A 16650-nucleotide genomic window follows, 5' to 3' on the forward strand; every position below is an offset into this window, starting at 1 on the left:
TGTATTATGCCTTCAGTATGTATATATATATATATATATATATATATATAAGGGCATTGCTGTAGAAGAATGCCTCACGCTAAACTACCATAATAAACACATTTGGTAGTTTAGTGTGAGGCATTCTTCTATAGTAATGCCCTTATATAAATATAAATAAATATATTCGAGGGAATAATGATGGATTTTTCCCTTATGAGTTTTTTCACGCTAGCTACTCGATAAAATTCTTGTAAAAGATTTTATCCTATTATTGAATTATATATATATATATATATATATATATATATATATATATATATATATATATACATATATATATATACATATACATATATTCTAACATCGAACAGTGAGAACAAGGGCCCAATACTGTATTGGTGGATAAATATTCTTTATTTGTGGGTTAACAAGGATACCAATGGTTTCATACTAAGGGGGATTTCTTAACAATTATCAAGCCTGCCGCAGTCTTATCCCAAATGGATAACAGTGTTAAGAAGGACATTCAGCCATAGAACCCTTGCCAAAACTAAGATATGGGAGCAGAATACTGTCTTATGGTTTGATGGATCCTGCTGAACAGTCCAATCCATGACAGTATGGAAAGTGAACATAGAATGATGATGGTGTGTGTGTGTCTTTGTATGTATGTATGTAGCTCGAAATGTATATATATATATATATATATATATATATATGTATGTATATATATATAGTTTTAGGGAAAAGAACCAAGGTTCATGAACTCATCGATGAAAATCCACTGTCACATATTTTACTCCGTAAAGCTCAATTTAATTTTAATTTTTTATAAATTGATTTTAATTGAGTTTTTACCTGTAATTTTGGATTTTGTCCCTAATATTATATATATATATATACAACAGGCTTCTTTCAGTTTCTGTCTGCCAAATCCACTCACAAGGCTTTGGTCGGCCCGAGGCTACAGTAGAAAACACTTGCCCAAGGTGCCACACAGTGGGACTGAACTCGGAGCCATGTGGTTGGTAAGCAAACTACTTACCACTCAGCTACTCCTGCACCGATATTTATACATTCTATTTTAAGTGGTTTAAGATATATATAATGCATGTTATTTGAATATATTTAATGTATAAATAGCTTCTTGAATATTTGCTCAATGGATTTTTATAGATCCACATTATTCTTATCTTTTATTTTGCAAGTAAAAAAAAAATGGTTGAAGTAGAGTTTACATGATTTTACTTGAAGTTGAAGGTTCCTTTCAGCCTTTGATAAGTGCTACATGTGAACATGTACATCACTGCAAATAGATGCCTTTGCTTGGAATGTACACACACACACACACGCACGTACACACACACACACACACATACACACACACACACACACACAAACACACACACACACACACACACACACATACACAAACACACACTGTTATACTTTTATATCAGTTAAAAAACATTATTTTTTATTGCTCATTTATACATGCATTGTTGTTCTGTTAATATTTCTATGTATGTCCATTGTTTAAATTATATACAGACACACACACACACACACACACACACACACACACACACATGCATAAATACACAATTATATCTTTTTGTGTTATAATTAGTTTTTTATTGCTCACTTGTATGCACAAAGTTTTCCTTTTGATATCTTTTGCCAATATATATAGTTTAAATTACGCACATACATATATACATACATGTATACAAATAAATAAATAAATATAGATATATATATATATATATATATATATATATATATATATATATATAGACATGCACAAAGTGCTTTCAAAAAATGCACACAGCTACAATTATATCCTTTTGTCTAAGGAAACAATATTTCGTTATTGTATGAAGAAAAGCAAAGATGTATTAATTTAGAATTTAAAAGTTAAGATTTTGTTTTGAATGTATGGAAACCAGGAAAGAAAAAATAAAACTAGTTTTCTGAAATAAAGTAGACCCTTTACAATGCAAATACCAATTAGACATTGGAATCTGGAGTTCTTTAAAACTCCAAGAATTCTTTTGATTGATATTCCATTATTTTTGGTATTATATTGTTGTCTTGAAATTTTCAATTTCTGATTCTTTCATTGCAAACAATATCATTTCAGTAGATATAATATTCCACAGACAGGCATGTAGAGATTTTGAAATTCAGACTTCTTAATCACTCAATAAGTAAGCTGTGTTATAAATTTATGTATAAAGCAGGAGTGGCCGTGTGGTAAGTAGTTTGCTTACCAGCCACATGGTTCCGGGTTCAGTCCCACTGTGTGGCACCTTGGGTAAGTGGCTTCTACTATAGCCTTGAGCAGACAAAAGCTTTGTGAGTGGATTTGGTAGACGGAAACTGAAAGATGCCCTTCTTATATATATAAATGTGTGTATGCGTGTGTGTGTTCGTGTGTGTGTGTGTGTGTGTGTGTGTGTGTTTGTCCCCCACACACACACAACAACATCACTTGATAACCGATGCTGGTGTGTTTACATCCTCCGTAACTTAGCAGTTTGGCAAAAGAGTTAGATAGAATAAGTCTTGGAGTCAATTTGTTCAACTAAAGGTGGTGCTCCAGCATGGCCACAGTCAAATGACTGAAACAAGTAAAAGAATAAAGCCTACAATGAGAATATTTCTTCATATTGACAAGTGAGAAGCTAATGATACATATACATGTGTGCGTGTGTGTTTTTATCTTTTATTTGTTTCACTCATTAGACCGTGGCCATGCTGGGGCACTGCCTTCAATTTTTTAGTCAAATCAGTCAATTCTAGCACTTATTTTAATTTGTTTATTTTTAGCCTGGTACTTATTCTGTCATTCTCTTTTTGCTGAATTACTAAGTTACAGGGACATAAACACACCAACAATGGCTGTCAAGAAGTGGTGGGGGACAAACACAGACAGAAAGACAAACACTGACAGAAAGATAAACACACACATACACACACACACACACCCTCACCCTCACACACACATACACATTCACACACACCCTCATGCACACACACACACACACACACACACACACATATGACAGGTTTCTTTCAGTATACTTGAATATATATTTTATGTAGTATATATCCTTGGTTATGGCTGGTTAGAAAGTTACCATTGGTCTCACATCTATTCTTGCACTTGGCAATATCGGTGACTCATCCAAAGTGCTGGCCAGAGGCATGTAACCTCAGTCTTGGTCAGTTTGGTAATATTGTATTTTTAATCAGCAGAAGTTACAGAGTTATCAAACTTGGTGAATGTCGTACATGAAACTCTCAACTCTTCAGCTAGATTGTAACTCCTTATTTCTTTAGTGCCCACAAGGGGCTACACACAGAGAGGACAAACAAAGACAGACAAATGGATTAAGTCGATTATATCGACCCCAGTGTGTAACTGGTACTTATTTAATCGACCCCGAAAGGATGAAAGGCAAAGTCGACCTTGGCAGAATTTTAACTCAGAACGTAGCAGCAGACGAAATATCGCTAAGCGTTTCATCCGGCATGCTAACGTTTCTGCCAGCTCACCGCCTTAAAATTGTAACTTTGATTGTAACTTCTATGATAATCATCACCATTTAACATGCTCTTTTCATGCTGGCATGGGTTGAATAGCTTGACAGGAACTGGCAAGCTAGTAGACTGTGTCAAGCTTCTACTGAATGATCTGGCATGGTTTCTATGGTTGGATGCTCTTCCTAAAGTCAACCACTGTACAGTGTGTACTCAGTGCCTTTCATGTGGCACCAGCAGCAGCAGTGAGGTTGCAAGACAAAGCCCCTCAACTGAGGTGGGGGAGTAGCATTGAGGGAGGTGGATTTGTACCAGGTGACGAGAGGTTAGAGTATGAATTGAGGGACAGAAATAGGTGTTCTGCAGTGGAGGAAATACATGGCTTCTCCATTTGGGGAGAGAGATGGGGAAGATGTGACAGAGCATACACTCAGGATACAGGGAGGTGAACATAAGTGAAATGGAACCAGGGATTGGATAGGGTGAGTGGATAAGGATCGAGTGAGTTCATGAGATTGTGAAAGTAGAGTGGGAGGTGAAGGGGAAGTGGGGAACATAGTGAGTGGACACAGGTAGAAGGAGGGGGTGTTGAGAAGATACACTGTGGGGAGATTCGATAGGACATATTGTATGTAGGTAAGTTTGTGAGGGTGCATAGAGAGGGTAGGAGACAGGTGGGGAATACAGCAAGAAGTGGACCCAGGTTGGGGGATGGGGGAGTGTAAGGAAGCTGGTTTGTTCAGGAGGGGTTTGTCAGGGACAGATTATGTGCATGGACATGGACATAACCTCAATTTTACTTAGCTGGACAGGTTGTCTCAAGCACAACAAATCACCAACCATCTCTATCCTTTGCCGTCTCCTCTGAGGTTCAGTATTTGAAGATCATTTTGTTCACCGCTCCTTCATCATCATTTTACATCCACTTCCATGCTGATAGAGGTAGGACAGTTCTACAGGATTCAACAGGCCAGAAGACCACATCTTCTTTCACTTCTTGATTTTAGCATGGTTCCTACTGCTAACACTTGAAACACAAGAGCATCTATGAATTTGAATCAAACTGTTTTGATCCAAACATGTAAATCCCAATAAATTGGTTAAGTGCCCTTCTTTTGTTTGTCAACTCATATATATATATATATATATATATATATATATTGCTTCAAAAATACATATAGTAAGATTGGAATGGTACAGAGATTAGCAAGGCCCCTGTGCAAGGATGACATGCAAATTCGTGAAGCATTTCATTTTTTTTTTATAAATTTCAAAGCAGTGCTCCAGCATGGCTGCAGTCAAATGACTGAAACAAATAAAAGAATGAAAGTATATATATATATATATATATATATATATATATATCATCATCATCATCATCGTTTAACGTCCGCTTTCCATGCTAGCATGGGTTGGACGATTTGACTGAGGACTGGTGAAACCGGATGGCAACACCAGGCTCCAATCTAATTTGGCAGAGTTTCTACAGCTGGATGCCCTTCCTAACGCCAACCACTCAGAGAGTGTAGTGGGTGCTTTTACGTGTCACCCGCACGAAGGTCAGTCAGGCGATATATATATATATAATCATTTAACATCAATTTTCCATGCTGACATGATTTGGGCAGTTGACCTAGAATGGGCAAGCTGGAGAGCTGCACCCTGTTCCAGCGGTGTGTTTTGGCTTGGTTCCTGCAGCTGGATACCCTTCTTAATGCTAACCACTTTGCAGAGTGTACAGGGTACTAATTACATGGCAACACATACATACAACTGGTTTAAAACAGTTTCTATCCACCAAATTCTCCCACAAGGCATTGATTTACATGCACAAAGTGCTGCTCTGTAAGACCGAACTTAAAAGCACATGGTCGCAAAGTGAACTTTTTAACAAGTCATATCTGTAACTTTCAAAATAGAATATGTATGTTAAAATCTTTATAGACATTTACCTAATTCTGTATAATCAAATGCATTTTGTTTTGCTTTTTTTTTTCATCCCCCCCCCCCCACCGTTTCTCTTCTTTAAAGCAAGTTCTGTATAAAACACATGAGAAATAAATATATGCTTTGTGCTGAAGATAAAAAAATATCTCTATGGTTAATTTGTGATATCTTTTGTTTGTTTGCTATGACTATGTTATCAGCCAGTAATGCCACTATTGTCTCTGTGTGATCACACTGCTGTGATATTTCTATGGGCTATTTTCCGATGTTTTTTTGGGTTTTTTTTGCGATTAGCCTGTGATATTTGTGACATCTGTTGGTATTTAGTTGAGATCAATCCCAATCAGACAGACAGACCTATGATGATCAGACATTCCAGCCATGACCATCTCATCTTTATAGACATAATTCTTCTCAAACTACAATATATTCTTGTATTTTTAAAAGGTGGTGTGCTGCAATTCCTGAAAGATTTGGGTGCTATTTCTTGCACCTCAAATGACCATCTTAAAACTTCCCATGTTTTTCTAATGCTTGTCATGTTTGTACAGTGACAAAAGATTTGTGCTCAGACTATCAACAAGAAGTTTGCCATTATTATTCAGTTTTAAATTGCTGTTTACAAATCTTATGTTATACATAATAACTACATCCTATTCAAATATTCTCTCCACTTCTATAGTTATCTTGTCTCTTACTATTAATTCCATTATACTTACTACATAATTTATCTCTAATTTCCTCTTCCAAGTATATCTGTTTTCCTGTTATAAATGTGCTTTCATTCATCTAGAATATATGTAATTTATCTAAATAATATATTGTATTTAGCATACAGTGCCACTATCTTCCATTTACTCTTTTATTTGTAGTGCTAGTAATTTTAGTCGGCACATTTTCTGCTTTACTATTTCTACTCTCTTGAGAGATATGGCTCATTATGTTCCCCATATATATGTGTATGCATATTCCCTCACATTCATACACATACATATACATATATATATACGTACATCTTTTTTTATTAGTAAATCCTTGGATTCATTCATAATACTTTGCTGGCAGAAATCTCTGTTAAATCTCTTTGGCCCTTTCTTTGACATTTTCTCAAAGTTCCCCCCATTTTGTGCTTTTAAGTAATTTTAGTGATTATAGTGAATCACTTAGAAATAGATATGCAATCAGCCATCAAAATTTATCTAAGTTCTATAGCCTAAAAGCAACTCATCATGTTAATACGAACAGTGACTTTTATAATTCATTTTGAACTCTTAAATTGCTTTCTCTGTATAGATCTTCCTACTCCATAGAAAATAGAGATTCTGGTGAGATTCTGTTAGTCCAATACAAAAACCATAAAATTTTAACTCTTGCAGGAATTTGGATGAAACTTATAACACAATGTAATCATTGTCAGTGTACATTGTGAATATGATTTTTACCTGTTGTCATGTCACTTTCACTTGCCCAAGTAGATTGAATAAAGTTAATTAATTATACATACATTTTTTCACATACATATATACAAGATATAAATTCTTGGGCATTGATTCAGAGCTTAATTTTCGCTTCTGTAGTGTCTGTAACTTAGAAGTTGCATAATTTCATCAGAAAGAGCATTTACTTTCATCTTTTATATCAATGTAATGAAGATGGTGTTACTTTGTTGCTGCACATAACATGTTGATTTATCACTCATCTTAACAAAAAATTTCTTCTGCAAGATTTTGAAGAAAATACTTTGTTATTAAATTCAAAAGTTTAATAAGGCCCACATCACCAATGGAAACATTGATGCAACAATCAACTACATGATAACACCATTTCTGATCGACCTCAATAAATGCCAGTATCACAAAGATCACTGGTGTGTATGGTTGACTCTGGAATATTCCTCTATTTCTAGCCAAGTTCAAGCACTCTTTCTCTAATTAAATCATTATTGAATATATACTAATAAATAAATCATTAATAAATAATACCACTGAATTCTTGCTCAATGATTGAAGTATGAACTGTCATGATGCTCAAAAACTGAAGGAAGAAGCCAGAGAGATGTACACGATAAAATGGTACATGGTACAAACAAGATGTCTTTTGATAGGAAGTTCTTTCTAAAATTAGGCTAAACTGTGTTTCTTGCACAGAAGATGGCTTAGTTCCTGATTTACAGTCCCAAGCAATGTTTGCAGTTACTTGTAGTACAGGACTTGGTGTTAGGATGTGTCCAAAAGAACCTTACAAATGTCATTTAGTCAGTTGAAGAATTTGACAGCATTCTCTCTAAATCTTCAGAAAGAAGGACAATGTTTTTGCACTCAGTTTAAAACACCAGGACTATCTACGGCTATCAAATAAGGATATCTTATAACTATGAGGGCTATCTATGATTAACAAATAAGGATATCTTTTAACACCTGAGACCTGTTGGTGAGTATCAAAAGGTATATATTTCAGGTGATTAGTAATTTTATGTCACATTTTATGAACAATTGCATCATTGGTTACAGACTTTCAATAAAGCCAATCAATAGTTCACTGAATCTACAATGGCAAGAGTAATAAAGGAGTGTTAATGCAACTGAAGAGGAACAAATACCTCAAGGTATTTCTCATTCATTGCATCTTTGTTCGATATATATTCAGAAAGATATAGTTATACATATATAACAAATTTCCACTCACAAAATTAAAGTGAAGCTGTAATACAAGTTACTTTCCCAAGGTGCCACACAGTAAGATCAAAGCCGGGACTGTTATGAAGTGATCTTCTTAGCTACACAACAGTACCTGTGCCCAAACAAACAAGAAATATTGAATTGATTTAGTATATCAGACCAAGACAAAACCCGCAGAAAATCAATATACAGACATCCATATTTATGTTTGTGTGATAGTTAATCTTTTGATAAACTAGAAGAAATGATTTGACCAGTTCTTGAATCAATTTTCTGTAGTGTTGAATAGACGAGAGATAAATCTCCTTCTTTATAAGACACTAGCAGGTTATCACAAGTCAGAGAAAGTTAAATTTTAAAAGTGTCTGAACCACAATATGAAGAATAAACTGTCTCGTTCAGAGACATGTCAAACTACCTTCTGGGAACTGAACTTAGAAACTGAAAGCTGGAGTTCAATATCATATCAACTAAGTGGTGTCAACATCTACAGACTTAACATGATTATAAGTTTATAGACATTAAGCTTGTATATTGATACTTGTCATATATTGTAGTGCAGGAGTTGACACCATTGACATTACTTAAAATAGTAGGGGTAGATGTAGCTATCTTAAGAAGTTTGCTTCCCAACTGCATGGGTCTGGGTTCAGTCCCACTGTATAGCACCTTCTACTATAGCCTCAGGCAGACCAAAGCCTTGTCAATGGATTTGGTAGAAACTGAAAGAAACCCATCATATATATCTATATTTGTTTATATATATCTATAATATGTGTGTATGTCTTTGTGTCGTTGTTCGTCCCCCCACCACCACCACTTCTTGACAACCTGTGTTGGTGTGTTTACATTCCATATCTTAGCACTTCAGCAAAAGAGACTGATAGAATAAGTACTAGGCTTTAAAAAAAATAGGTATTGGGGTCAATTCACTCAGCTAAAATTATTCAACGCAGTGGGTGCTCCAGCATGACCACAGTCTAATGACTGAAATAAGTAAAAGATAAAAGATACCTTGAATTTAAATACCCAGGTGGACAGGTAGTTAAATAGTGGCTAGGGCCGATCTTAATCAGAGGAAACTACATTAAATGATCTTTTTGTAATTAGACAAAGCATTTGTCTTAGATGAATGATATACCAGTGTAATTTTAAGGCATGGGTACCCTGGGCCACTACTTCAAGACCGTATGGATTTGAAGACTCCTTGTTAATCTGTACTTGCTGTAATTTACTGTCCATAAATACTATAGGCCCCAGTATATTACATAGCCCCTGGGGCTATAATGTTGTTAGGGTAGCATGAATGTGAAAGATTATGATTTGCCAAGTAGTAAGTAAAAAATATAATTTCCATATTGTCGCTAAATTATGATTAATTGATGGAGGAGGGGAAGAGTAATTAGGAAGATGGAGGGGTGGAGATGATGTCCAAAATAATTATGGCGATATTGTAGATAAGAATTTAACTAGTATAGAGAGTACAGATCATTTGTAAATGAGAAGTGATTATCTTATAATGTTCTTTGGTTAGGAATTCAACAACTTGATGCTTATTTGTATAAATGTGGGAATCTGGACAAAAATTATGTTTTTATTTAATTCCAGGCCAACCTTAACCAATCAGCTTGAACTGTCATTTTTAGATGGACAGTATGAGCTTAGAAAGATTATTGGCTGCTATTTCTACACTGATGGAAGACTTATGTGGGCTGCAAGAGGTCTATGTTGTAAAATAAACCTCATTTGGTCACATTCCATGAAAGTAACTTAATCACCCTATGAACTTTTCAGCTGACCAACATAAGAAGGGAAATCAAGTAACTATATAATGACCTATCTTGAAGCCTTGTCATTCTTTGTTATGAGTAGTAAGGGAAGTTAATTAAGTTACTAATGGATTGATTATCAAATTTTATAAACCAATCAGATTGAAATTGAAAGTACTATAGCTATAACAGGGTCCAATCAAAAGCAACCATCATTACACTTCCCATCTGGATTCCCAAGTGTAACCAATTGAGACTTTGAATATTATCCAACCATCTCATTCTTGGTCTTATCTTAGGTCTCCTGCTGGTTGGTTCGGCTTGAAGAATCCATCTTGCAATTCTTTTCTGTGGCATTTTATCATGAGTGTTGTGCTGGAGCAGTGATTTATGTCTTATATTATAATTTGATTGTAAGTGTCATAGAATGTTGAGAAATGTAAAATCTATGCATGTTTTGTTCCTTTTGAAATAATATATTTTTTACCATTTGCTCAAAAATAGCCAGGACTGAAACCAGATCTTTTTTAATGGTTTGGTTTGGCTGTGTCTGTGATCTTTGCAAGTTTTCTCAAGACTTGTAAAGTCAACATGGTTAACATATCTTTTTAACAGCTTCAGGTTGTCTGCTGTAGGGAAAAAATGCGGAGTGAGGGAATTCTAGTGTGATGATGGTCTAGGAAAGCAACAACTAGGTAAAGTCATTGGTGCAGGGCCTTTGGGGAATAGAATACAGTATCATGTGGCAGAAAGAGGAAAAATGTGTTAGACAAGTGGCCTGATGCCAACCAACTGCAAAGAGCAGCAGCCACTATAGTAGAAAAGGTGGGAGAAGAGGAGACAACACATGTGTGGATAGGAGGCTGGAATGCATTGGTGAGCAACTTTAGGCCAATCTATCAATGACTTTTTTCTTTAAAAATGCACATTGCTTCCCACCATGTGATTTCAAGTTCAGTCCCACTGCATGGTAACTGGGCAAGTGTCTTCTACTGTAGCTTCATGTTGACCAAAGGCCTTATGGTTGGACTTGATATACAGAAACTGAAAGAGGCCTGTGTGTGTGTGTGTGTGTGTGTGTGTGTGTGTGTGTGTGTGTGTGTGTGTGTGTGTGTGTGTGTGTGTGTGTGTGTGTGTGTGTGTGTGTGTGTGTGTGTTGTGTCGATGCCCCCAAGCGAAGAAGTAGGATCGCCCAAGACATATAAATAGAGGTAGTCTAGCCATGGTAGAGGAGTTGAGTGACTGTTGAGTAGCCGTCATGTAATAGTTGAGTAGAGATCATCCAAAGGTGCTAGATAGCAGTAGCTTGAGACATAACAGTATGACAGGCTTCTTTTAGTTTCCACCTACCAAATCCACTTACAAGGTTTTAGTCAGCCTAAAACTATAATAGAAAACACTCGCCACAGTGGGACTGAACCTGGAACCATGTAGTTTGGAAGTAAACTTCTTACCACACAGCTACATCTGTGCCTGTGTAGTATAGTAATAATATAGTTATAGTAATAAAGAAGGATATATCATAAATCGCATTCTCTTACTAGTTTTAGTCATTGGACCATGACTATGCTTGAGCAAGGTTTTCATGAATGCATAAAAAGTTAGATTCCTAAATAATTAGGAGTATTGAAGTGTGTTGGTGGAAAGAGGGGTGTTTGGTTTGATGGATTGTGAAGAGAAAGATAGCTTAACTTAACTCCTGTTTCACCACAATTCGTGACATTCAATAGACATGCATCTGATAGAAGAAAGCACGTCCTGCATGTAAATCAATATGTCTGGTCATGTTATGAGAAATTTTAGAAACATTCAGGAATATAATAATCAATAAGATTATAGAAAATCAATATACATTTCTTTTTTCTACAGTTCTTACAGGAAATTAGTAATGCAGAATGAATTCAAAACAGGAAAAAGGTGTTTAAACAAAAATTAAATGTGTTTTCTGAAAGGCATATAGAATATTATGAAAATTTATCTGTAGATAAAAACTAATAATAATAATAATAATATTTCAGCATTAACAATAAAACAACTGATAAATAATTCTAAAAAGACTGATTATTTTGTTATTTTAATAAGAAGACATTGTGTACAGTACAGAACAGCATTTTTGTCAGCCATCTAGGAAATTGCTTACTTTAAGTTCATCATTCTATTTTTTTTCTTATTAAATTCTGAAGTTGAAATTTTTGCAAATGCTTGAAAAAAACATTGTCAAAAAACTCATTGAATATTATCTCAATAATTCAGATCGATGTAAATACGTTAAATTCAACAAAATCAAAAATTAGGTTCTTCACATAATGGAAAAATCAATAATGCAGTGAATATTTTGACCTACAAATGGTTTTTGAGGGAACAGGTAGCTGATTTGGAATTCAAATAAAATTCTAACTGGATTGAGAAAGTTCAGAAGAATTAGTCAAATATTTGAAAAAGATGAATATGAAAGAAGCCAAAATTTAAAATATTACATATCTGTCTCCATTATATTGGATTGGATGGTTTCCTTCAAAATCTGAATATTTGCATGTAAACTGATGGTACAAATACGTGTATGGTTGGATCAGCTACTCACTTGTGAAGTAGAAATGATAATTACTTTAAACTGAGGCAAGACCTTATGTTGTTGAAAAGTTTCACAGGGCTTCAATTGATCTTTAAATATCTTTTGTATACTCTTTTACTCTTTTACTTGTTTCAGTCATTTGACTGTGGCCATGCTGAAGCACTGCATTTAGTCGAGCAAATCGACCCAGGACTTATTCTTTGTAAGCCTAGTACTTATTCTATTGATTTTCTATGGTGTATCAAATCAAGACCATAAGCAAAAAATCCAATTTTCTATGAGGCTAAGTTTATTTCTTCTCGTGCTGACATAATAAAAATAGATAGAAATTGTCAAAAACAACTGCTTCACTATTTATCTAATTAGTTTGCTTGTTATTTAAATTTTGCTTCAAGAATTTATTTGAACACACACGTTAGTTAATCAAACATCATATAGGTGTCTTTGAGAAATATTGAGTAATTGTTTTACATTTATGTGGTAAGGTAGCGGGAGACAATTATTTTCCAATTCTCATAGAAAATTGTCGAGTTAAATTACTGAAGAAATGGAAAATTGATCTGGTTTGTTTACATTTAATCTTATTATGTTTAAAAAATGATATTCATAAAGCAGTTGTTGTTACAACTTTATATATTATCTAACAGTCAGAAGTAATTCATCTTTTGGTAATGATTCTTTGCACATTTAAACTGAGAATAAATATCTTAAAACAGACAATGCCAAGTAACAAGTGTGTGTGTGTATGCATACACACACACACATATAAACAAACTATAATGAAGATAGATAATGTCTGGTAAATTTGTTAGCTTCTCAGATTTTATTTAGGTTACTAATAAAGCTTTTAGAAATGGATTTATATTAGAGAAAGATTTACCAAATAATTATGGTAGTTGATATTTATTTCTCGTTATTTCACCATCTTCATCTGTTTCCATGCTGGTATGGGTAGGATAGTTCAACAGCTCAGAGGACCATGTCTTGTGCCAATGTCTCACTTTTGGCATGCTTTTGACAGTTTGATGTCTTTCCTAACACTGTCCACTTCAAGAGTGTATTTTGTGCATATTTTTATGGCACCAGCATTATAGGTGTTGCCTTGTCATCAGCAAGACTAATGAGCTCTCTCAAGCCCTGCATTGTCACGACTCAAAGCAATTACCAGTCACTTACAGAGTATACTAAGTACTTTTTGTGGTACCAGCATTGTAGGGGTCATCTTGCAGCCTGCAAAATGAGAGAGAACCACTCCTTCCCATGATAGATGGAACACATTTATTGCTGTGAGAGGATAATAGCAGAGAGAATAGCAGGGAAACCTGTTGGAGTGGGAGTAATGGGGCAAGAAGTAAAAGAGTAATAATATCAAAGATTTTTGAGGGAGAAGGGTTACAAAGTGGTAATAGTGATGGGGAGAGTTCAGTAGGTGGATCCAGTGTTGGACTGGGCCAATCCAGTTTCCATGGTATCATGGGTTGGATGGTTTGTCACAATCCAATTCAGTTCTTATTGACGCTACACATGTTTATTGTTGAAAAGGAGAATGTTAAGAAAGAGTGTAATAGTAGGGAAAGAAGAAACTAATGTCTGGGGATGAGTGTGAGAGAGTTATAGGGTGGTTATAAAATTAGGATGCAGTGCAGTGTTGCCCCCATATTATATATAGGTGGAAAAAAGTGGTACACAAAAGTTAAAATGGAAGAAGATAACAGAGTCAGTGTGATAAGAGCAATGGGAAGGGTTGAGTAGGCAGAGAAGCTGTGCTATTCCATCTTATATATTGGTGGGTACAGTGGTTCATGGTGGAGAGAGAGACAAGATGATGATGAGGGGGCTAACGTATATCTTCAGGGCAACATTTCCACACTCCATATCCATCTAGATCAGTTCTCAATCACAGCTCCCAGGGCTGCATGTGACCCTCAACAGTTTTCCCCTAATAAATGTAATGAACTTTTCTTTAACTGACTTGTGTTTTACTTTTTGGGGTGTGGCCCCTAAAACAATCCAGGTTTTGGATCTGGCCTGGATATTAAAAAGGTTGAGAAGCACTGATCTAGACTAATCCAGTCCTAATCAGTTGTGCAATGACATTCCTGTAACTTTCACATTATTTACTATATTAGATGACATATGTCACCCTGGGGCCTATATACAAAGTCGAGTCTATATTACATGCTTTAATGTACTAAAACCCTTTTTCCTCGAATATACGCTGCTGAAATTGGGGTGCATCTAATGTGCCCATGTATTTTTTATGCCATGAAATATAGCTCACAAGAAATTAACTGATAATCTTATTCTTAATCCGGAATCTTGCAACAGAAATTCATAAACTTTTCTGATTTTTATAAAAATTAATTCAGCTCTTCTCTTATCCTCGTATATTGTTTTTAGTCATACAAGGTATAAAATACAGATAACTGACAAATACAAAAACATCTTATATGAAATTTAGTTCTGAAGGTAAAATATCCCATTCTTGTGAAAAGTTTTATAAAAAATGTATCCCCAAATTAATAATAATGTCTTAATTTATATTCTTAAAGAAGCAAGTCTGGTTTGAGATCTCTGGGATATGGTTCAGTTTTCCTTACTTTTAAGAAACATTTCACTTCATTTTCTAGGCCCTTTCCAAGAGTCTAGAAGCTAGTTCTCTATAAATCTGAGGTTACCTACCCACATATCTAACTATAATTAATACTTTATCAGAGCTTTCAATATTTGCTGTTGGCAAGGTGGAATTGAAAATTGCAGCAGAGAGGATGTTCAATAACTGAAATTATGCATGTTTTCATATATATGCACATGACACACACACACAAGCATATATTTATCTATTTACAATATTAAGATAGCTAATTCTAATATGTTCCTGGACAGGAATATAAAATATGGTTTTCTTTTATGCATGTATTTTTTTCGCCAGTAAAATAGTAATGGAATAAAATTACATCAGACAATACAAAAAACAGTCTAAAGAACAAAAATTTAATATTCCATCCAGGTACTTTGTTTAAAAACATTATGGTTTCAACTAATTTTAGACTTAACAAGTCTGTGTGATTGATAATAAGGTTCAAAATACTAGGCTTCCTTTCATTATTATTATTATTATCAGTAGTAGTAGTAGTAGTAGTAGTAGTAGTTTTAATATTACCGTAATGATAGTAATTATTATTATCATCATCATTATTATCATCATCATCACCATTTTTATTATTTCTGAATGAGTTCTGGTAGACTGAAAAGATGTATATAAACCATTAGAGGCCTCTGCTGTGAAAATGTTTTATCAAATCAAAGTTAATTCATTCCTAAACCTATTACTTCAGTTCTTTGATGGTCTGTTAACCAAACGAAAGGGTTTGTTTTCATTTTTGTTATGCTAAAACACACATGCGCACACAAGCACGCACACAAGCACGAAACCCTTTCATTTGGTTAACTAAATGAAAAGCCAATTTCTCTCAGCATCTAGCTTAAGTACATTAATAGAAGATAAGCTATTTTCTACTAAATTACAACAGGATTCATGTGTATGGGAATTAATTGATATTCATTGAGCATGGAGGGTGTCCCAGGATGAAGCTAAGCTGCATGACACATGAGACACTTGCTTATGAATATAGGAATGATAGCTAGCTGTTACTCCTATCAGTAGGACAGCCTGCTTGTGAAATTGATATGCAAGTGGTTGAATATTCCACAGATGCATGTACTCTTAAAGAAGTTCTCGGGGATGTAACAAGGCTGGGTCTTTGAAATACAGGTACAGCGCATTTTTGCCAACTGTGCGGGGCACTGATATTCGTCCAACCCATGCTAGCATGGAAAGCGGACGTTAAACGATGATGATGATGATGATGATGAAATAAACTGTGAAATAAAGCCTCCATATATGGATTCTAATGGTGCAGGGCCATCAGGCAAACTGGCCAGTCTGCCACTGCCCTTGAGTGATTTTAGTGTTATTCCTTCTGTTTGAAGCTTTCAGGTCTCCAGTCTGAGGATAACTTTCTCCCTTGCTCTCGCCAGTCTTAAAGCTCCTAGAAAAAGTCAAGGATTGCTCTTACTCTGCTGATAAAATTATATAAAGATTTCATATTTTAATCTATTTACAAAAAATTTGTTTCACCCTTTCATGCATTTT

The 16650-nt window shown here is 34.9% G+C and overlaps 1 protein-coding gene and 1 non-coding gene across 6 annotated transcripts in view; both read left to right on the plus strand.

Moving 5' to 3' along the window:
- LOC106884166 (protocadherin Fat 4) overlaps positions 1-16650 on the plus strand; it is a 696074-nt gene that overhangs the window by 460905 nt on the left and 218519 nt on the right. The gene's annotated exons all lie outside the window — the stretch shown is intronic.
- On the plus strand, positions 4686-4788 carry LOC128250107 (U6 spliceosomal RNA). Its single transcript, XR_008266230.1, has one exon. It is a non-coding gene; the product is annotated as a U6 spliceosomal RNA (small nuclear RNA).

The sequence above is a fragment of the Octopus bimaculoides genome, chromosome 1, assembly GCF_046866305.1.
Source record: "Octopus bimaculoides isolate indiv1 chromosome 1, ASM4686630v1, whole genome shotgun sequence".
Classification (NCBI taxonomy): Eukaryota; Metazoa; Mollusca; class Cephalopoda; order Octopoda; family Octopodidae; genus Octopus; species Octopus bimaculoides.